Source organism: Nicotiana tabacum, chromosome 2 (genome assembly GCF_000715075.1).
Source record: "Nicotiana tabacum cultivar K326 chromosome 2, ASM71507v2, whole genome shotgun sequence".
NCBI classification, from domain to species: Eukaryota; Viridiplantae; Streptophyta; class Magnoliopsida; order Solanales; family Solanaceae; genus Nicotiana; species Nicotiana tabacum.
In genome coordinates, this window is record NC_134081.1 from 83,394,385 (window position 1) to 83,402,281 (window position 7,897).

Genomic DNA, 7,897 nt, shown 5'->3' on the forward strand with positions numbered 1-7,897 from the left:
AGTTTCTTGAAGGTTGACGTCGGTAGAGATTTGGTGAACAAATCAGCCATATTATCACTTGAACGGATCTGTTGCACACTGATATCACCATTCTTTTGAAGATCATGTGTGAAAAATAACTTTGGTGAAATGTGTTTTGTTCTATCTCCTTTTATGAATCCTCCCTTCAATTGAGCTATGCATACTGCATTGTCTTCATACAAAATTGTGGGTAGTTTGTCACGCTTCAAACCACATTTGTCTCGAATAAGGTGTATTACACACCCCAACCATACACATTCTCAACTTGCTTCATGAATAGCAATTATCTCAGCATGATTAGATGAAATAGCCACGATTGATTGCTTAGTCGATCGCCAAGATATTGCAGTGCCTCCACATGTAAACACATAGCCTGTTTGAGATCGAGCCTTGTGTGGGTCAGATAAATACCCAGCATCGGCATAACCAACAAGATTGGGACTGCAATCATTGTCATAAAATAAGCTCATATCGGTAGTCCCTTTTAGATACCGCAATATGTGTTTGATTCCATTCCAATGTGTCCTTGTAGGAGCAGAGATATATCTTGTTAAGACATTAACTAAAAAAGTTATGTCAAGCGTTGTAATGTTAGCAAGATACATTAGTGCATCAATTGCACTTAGATATGGCACTTCAGGACTAAGAAACTCTTCATTCTTTTCTTGAGGTCGGAACGGATCCTTATTCACATCAAGTGATCGAACAACCATTGGAGTACTTAATAGATGTGCTCCATCCATGTAAAACTGTTTCAATACCTTTTCTATGTAGGTAGATTGATGAACAAAAATCCCGTTTGCCAAATGTTCAATTTGCAAACCGAGATATAATTTTGTCTTTCCGAGATCTTTCATCTCGAATTCCTTCTTTAAATAATCAATTGCCTTTTGGAGTTCTGTAGAAGTTCCAATAAGGTATATGTCATCAACATATACGGCAAGTACAACAAACTACGATGTTTTTTTCTTTATAAAAGTACATGGACAAATGGAATCATTATCAAGTGAGCCGTAAAGGTAAGCTATAACCACATCCATTAAATGCATGTCAAGCTTTTCATTGACAACAAGACTAATGAGATAACGAGATGTTATAGAATCCATAACATGAGAATATGTCTCTTCATAATCGACACCAAACCTTTGTGAAAATCCTTGTGCAACAAGGCGTGCCTTATATCTTTGTACCTTATTTTTCTCATTCTTTTTATGTACAAATACCCATTTATATCCAACAGGTTTAACACCATTAGGTATTTGGATTACAAACCCAAAAATTTCACGTTTCGCAAGTGATTTCGACTCATATTGGATTGTTTCTTGCCATTTTGGACAATCACGTCTTTGTCGACATTGTCCAACAGATTGAGGTTCAAGATCCTCATTATCTTGCATAATGCTAGATACAACATTGTATGCAAAGACATAATCCACCACTATATTCAATCGATTCAAATTTATCTCAATAGCGATTGGATTTATTGATAGTTCCTTATTTTCTTGAGTCTCAGGCTCATCGATATCCTCATGAATCTCAGGATTGGTTAAATCATGGGTTTCTTTATGATACTCTTTCGTAGTGTCATCTTGATAATTTATTTTCCTTTTTCTAGGATTTCGATCCTTAGAACCCAATGGTCTGCCACGCTTTAGGCGTGTTTTTGACTCATTAGCTATGACACTAGAAGATTGTACAACATGGACATCAATACAGATTGGAACATTCTCTGCAGGGATATGTGATTTTGTTATCTTTTTTAAATCCGTAAATGCATCCGGCATTTGATTAGCTATTTTCTGCAAATGGATAATCTTTTGTATCTTTTTCACAAATAGAGGCACGTGGATCAAGATGAGACAATGATGGATTTTTTCACGAAATTTCTCGTTTGATTTCTCCAGTTTCTCCCCCTAATTTGGGGAAAAATGCCTCATCAAATCGACAATCTGCAAATCGAGCAGTGAACAAATCTCCCGTTAATGTTTCGAGGTAGCGAATAATGGAGGGCGATTCAAACCCAACATATATTCCTAACCTTCTTTGGGGACCCATCTTGGTGCGATATGGCGGTGCTATAGGCACATATACAGCGCATCCAAAAATTCTTAGATGTGATATATTAGGTTCATGATCCAAAACAAATTGCAACGGGGAATATTTATGATAATTTGTTTGTCTGAGACTAATTAGCATTGCTGCATGCAAAATGGCATGACCCCAAATAGAAGTGGGTAATTTCGTTTTCATGAGTAACGATCTTGCTATCAATTGCAGACATTTAATCAAAGACTCTGCAAGGCCATTTTGATTGTGAACATGAGCTACAGGATATTCGACTTTTATCCCAATTGATAACCAATAATTATTAAAAGCTTGGGATGAAAACTCAGCAGCATTATCAAGTCGAATAGACTTAATTGGATTATCGGGAAACTGTGCCCGTAATCGAATTATTTGTGCCATAAATTTTGCAAACGCCAGGTTGCGAGATAGAAATAGGCACACATGAGACCATCTAGAAGATGCATCTATTAAGACCATAAAATATCTAAACGACCCACTAGGTGGGTGAATAGGTCCACAAATATCCCCTTGTATACGTTCCAAAAACGCAGGGGACTCAATCCCAACCTTTGTTGGTGATGGTCTAATAATCAACTTGTTTTGATAACAAGAAGTGGAAGAAAACTCATTAGTTAAAAGAATCTTTAAATTCTTTAATGGGTGCCCATTTGAGTTCTCTATAATTTGTCTCATCATAATTGATCCAGGATGTCCCAATCGATCATGCCAAAGTACAAAAGTATTGGAATTAGAAACCTTTTGGTTTACAATAGAATGTGCCTCAATTGCACTAATTCTTATCCAATATAGGCCACAAGATAAAGATGGGAACTTTTCAATAACCCTTTTCTGGCCAGAGACATTCCTGGTAACGATGGGATATTCGAGATTATTCTCATCTATTGTCTCAATATGAAATCCATTTCGACGAATATCTTTAAAATTCAACAAGTTCCTCTTGGACTTGGAGGAGAATATTGCATTCTTTATGATAAGTATTGTTCCCTTAGGAAGAGTTATATTAGCTCTTCCAGAGCCTTCAATTAGATTACTACTACCAGAAATTGCAGTAACATTTATCTTACACATACTTAAATAAGAAAAATATTTCCTCTCTTTGAATATTGTATGTGTTGTACATGAATCAATTAAGCAAATATTTTTACAATTGAACTTTGATCCAAGTTTGCTTTGAAAGATATCCATATTTACTTCCCATGGTTTGACATACAAAAGAAGTATATGAATAAATATTAGTATTTTTAGAGAAAAAGAAAAAGAAATAAAGTTAAACCAATAATTCAATAGTGACCTTTTAATGCATTTTCTAGCAAATTCTAATTATTATACAAATAATTACGCAACAAAAATAATACAATTATAAGTACATGAATTTTTTTTTTAAGGGTGAAGTAACAAAAGTTGTTAAGAAATAAAGTTAAACCAATAATTCAATAGTGACCTTTTAATGCATTTTCTAGCAAATTCTAATTATTATACAAATAATTACGCAGCAAAAATAATACAATTATAAGTACATGAAAAAAACATTAAGGGTGAAGTAACAAAAGTTGTTCCAGGGTGCTTGTAAACCTCTTCTTAAAGAGAATTAAAGTAACGTAAAGGAAAATCAAAAAGCGTTAAAAGATCAGTGAGACTAGGACACTAATTACTTAGATATTACTCCTTGTTTGTGAAATTTATAAAATTTCGGAAATACATATATTTTTAAAACTACATAAGAAGTATTATTAAGTGTAATAAAAATTACAAGATGTTTATTTATTAGATACTACGAATAGGAAACATAAAAATCAAACTGCTCAATCATCTTTAACCACAGATCCATCACCGATCGAGTGGTTTATTTTTCCATCAGGGTGCTCAAAAAAATCAGCCACATCCAAGTGGGTGATGTCAAATTCATTTTCATAGACAAAATTAGCTTTAGAGGCTTTATTCTTTAGACAAACTACATAACAAGTATTATTAAGTGCAATACAAATTACAAGATGTTTATTTATTAGATACCACTAACAGGGCAACGACCTTTTTCACGCTTAGAATAATGGGAATACACCTAATTCACTTCAAGCAATGGTGTAGACCTAGTGAGTCAATTTTCGTGATTTCTCATGAGCAAGTCATTGTTTCGTTCAGCCACAAAGAGATGAGAAATCAACTCAGAATACTTCTTAAAACCTTTCTCTCGGTACTACTGTTGCAAGACCATATTTGAAGCATGAAACGTTGTGAACGCTTTTTTAAGCATATCATAGTCAGTGATAGTATCTCTATAGAGTTTCAATTTAGAAGTAATTCTGAACATCGCAAAATTATATTCAGAAACAGATTTAAAGTCTTGGAGCCTCAAATGAGCCCAATCATATCGTGCTTGTAAAAGAGTGACCAACTTTAAGTTGTCATATCTTTCCTTTAATCCATTCCACAAAACAAGTGGATCTTTGAGTGTGAGATATTCTATCTTCAACCCTTCATCAAGGTGATGGCGCAAGAAAATCAAGGCCTTTGCACAGTCTTGGGTAGATGCTTTATTTTTGTCTTTAATGGCATTTCCAAGACCCATTGCATCTAAATGGATTTCAGCATCCAACACCCATGTCATATAGTTATTGCCCGAAATTTCAAGGGCAATAAACTTTCTTTTCATAATATCAGTCATAATTAAAAGAGGAGAAAAGTTATACCTTAGTCTTCTTAAAGAGTTTCTTGAGACGGTAGAGTCTCGTGCTGATAACGTGTTATAAAATATACTAACTCAAAGTAACAATATGGAACAAGAAAAAATAAGCTAAGAGATATAGAGAGAAAGAGAGGAGAGATTCTTATATCTTCTTCAATTGTGTGTATTTTTCTATCTATTACAAGGCCTTTATATAAGCATGAAAAGTGAAGAAAGTATGTCATTGAATATGTCATTAAGCATTTGAGATGAAGATCATGGAGGAAGAGTAGACATACACCATAATTTGATATTTCTTATAACAAAGTGGTTTTACTGAATGATAAAGTACATAATGCTATAGCATATTTTTCATAATTATTTCCGAAGTGAAATAGTGGCAATTTTTTTTAAATACAATGAACAATTATAATTCTTGAGACCTTCATAACATTACAGACCCAATTTTGTTTGGTCGTGAACAACACGCTGCTTCTTAAGTGAAGAAATTGAACAAAGTCTACTGATTTCTTAAGGAATTTCTCCGACAAGTAAATTGCTTCGTAGTATGATATACTTTAGTTTTGTTATACCAAAAAGGGGCGAAGGGAGATTCCCTGAAAACTGGTTAAACCAAGTACAAGGAATGAACGTTTGGTAATCTTAATGTCTATCATTGTTTGTTTCAGTGAATTAAAATTAGTTTAGTCTTAATCCCTCAATTGATATCATTCTATAAGTAATTGTGATATATGTTGTCACATTGAGTGGTTGTAGCCATTCTTATTGTTTCCTTGGTCCTATTTCAGATATGACTGAACATGGACAAGTTCGAATTACTCCAAGTGGGAGTTCTCGAAGTCAAGGAAGGGGACAACGTAGAGGGGTATGTCGTCGTAGGACTTATTTCTATAATAATTCAGACTTGGAGCTTGAAGTCATCAGGAATGTCCCAAGGGCGAAACAAAATGAGTTAAGGGATCGAAGGGTTGAATGAAGGGAAGGAAAAAAGAAATTTAGGGAGTTTAAGGAATTTAAAATGGGCCCCGATACTTCCATTCCTGAACATGTACACTTTTTTAGGTTAAAAAGAGCCTAATTGGCTAATTACATAGAAATTATTGATTGGGGAGCATTAGCTATTTTAGCAGACTCTCTTCGAGAGCCTTGAGGTTTAATTTTAACTGAGATTTATTAGAATGTGTGGCCTAGTGCACCTTTTAGTGTATATGAGCAAGAGTTAGTGTTCGATTGGTACATGTATGTCCTATCAAACATGTAAATTGTTATTATATGTTTTATCTTAATGGAATTTAAATTATGTTATTTGTCTCACCAGTTACATACGTTGTTTATTATATCTTTTTGTAATGGATTGAGACTTGAAAATATGTACACACTAAGAAGTGATTTTAATATTAATTAAAAATATTTAGATATAGATGATGAATGGAAACGTAGTGACCGTTCGATTCTATACTAAATGTAGAATTAATATTATAATTAATTTTCTTGAGTGTGTAATCACATGCATAAATTAACTGAAGTATATATTGATGAGTTAAACTTGTAAAATTATCTCTAATAACAGATATGGCATCGAAAAGTATCATTGCTGACTTGAACAAGGGTGACAAACTGAATGGTGAAAATTATGACATATGGAGTCTTAAGATGTGGTATGTACTCGAAGAGCAATATTCTCTTGAAAGTATTAACCATGTTATGAGTCACCCAGAGGTGGGTAACACTGCCCAACACAGGAGGGATCTAGAAACTTACAATGTTTGGAAAAAGAAATATTCCACTGCACGTGGAATTATTGTAAGTTCAATTGCTGATGATCTCATCCACGAATGTAAGCAATATCCTACTGCTCAAGCTATGTGGGCACATTTAACAAAGGCATATGGGGGTACAACTGTGACTCGCCTTCGACAGCTGACAACCAAGTTTGACAGGTATAAAAAATGTCATGATCACGGTGTCAAGCAATATCTAAGGATGATGTCAAATATGATTACTCAACTCAAAAGTGCTAGCCATGTTCTCTCTTATGAGCAGCAAGTTCATGCAGTGATTCGATCTCTTCCCAATAATTGGGAACATCTGAAGGTTAACTTGACCCACAATGATAGCTTCAAAACTTTTGTTGATGTTGCCCGTCATGTGGAGCTTGAAGACGAGCGACTTGGTACTGCTAAAGATGTACCTAATGCCTTTGTGGAAGAATCAAGTGGTACAAAGAGATCAAGCTTCAAGCGGAAGAGAAACTGGAAAAATGACGGAAAGGGTAAGGAGACCGGAGAAGGATCCTCCAAGAAAAGAAACAAGCCAAATTCCAAGAAAGAAAAACGGTTCTACAAGAAGAAAGACAAGAGCAAAATGAAGTGCTAAAATTGCCAAGTCCCTGGGCATTTTGCTCGCGAGTGCACTGAGCAGAAAAATGTAGCATTTCAAAATGCATCTCTTAGTGCTATATATGTTTTTAGCACTGTTTTGCTAATTGAATCTTATCCTGTATGGATTGTAGACTCAGGGGACACCGGCCATGTGAGCCGCGATAGAGAAGTATTTATAGAGTTTCGTCGAGTTCCACCTGGATCAAAGCATGTATATGTGGAAAATAATGCAAAGCTTGAAGTCAAAGAGATAGGCACTTGCACAATGGACATGCGTGGTGGCCGATCTTGGATGTTGCATGACGTCATGTATGTTCCAGAGATTCGACGAAACTTAGTCTCTGTGTCTGTTCTTCTAGATTTAGATTTCAATTTGAACTTTAGTCGCAATGGTCTTAGAATTACTCAAGACAATATTTTTTATGGTTTTGGACATCGTTATGATGGTTTTATTGTGTTAGATTGTAATCCTTCTATGTATAACTATTATGTTGACCATTGTGTTATGGCATGTAATTCTAGTAATAATGATGTTGATGTTACATGACATGCAAGATTAGGTCACATAGGGCAGGATCGAATGAATAGATTGACTAAGGAAGGACATTTGAGTTCTTTCTCTAAAGTTGAAATGCCAACTTGTAAAAATTGTCTTGCCGGAAAGATTACACGTAAACCATTTGGAAAGGCTAAGAGTGCTGAATTTCCATTGCAATTAATTCAT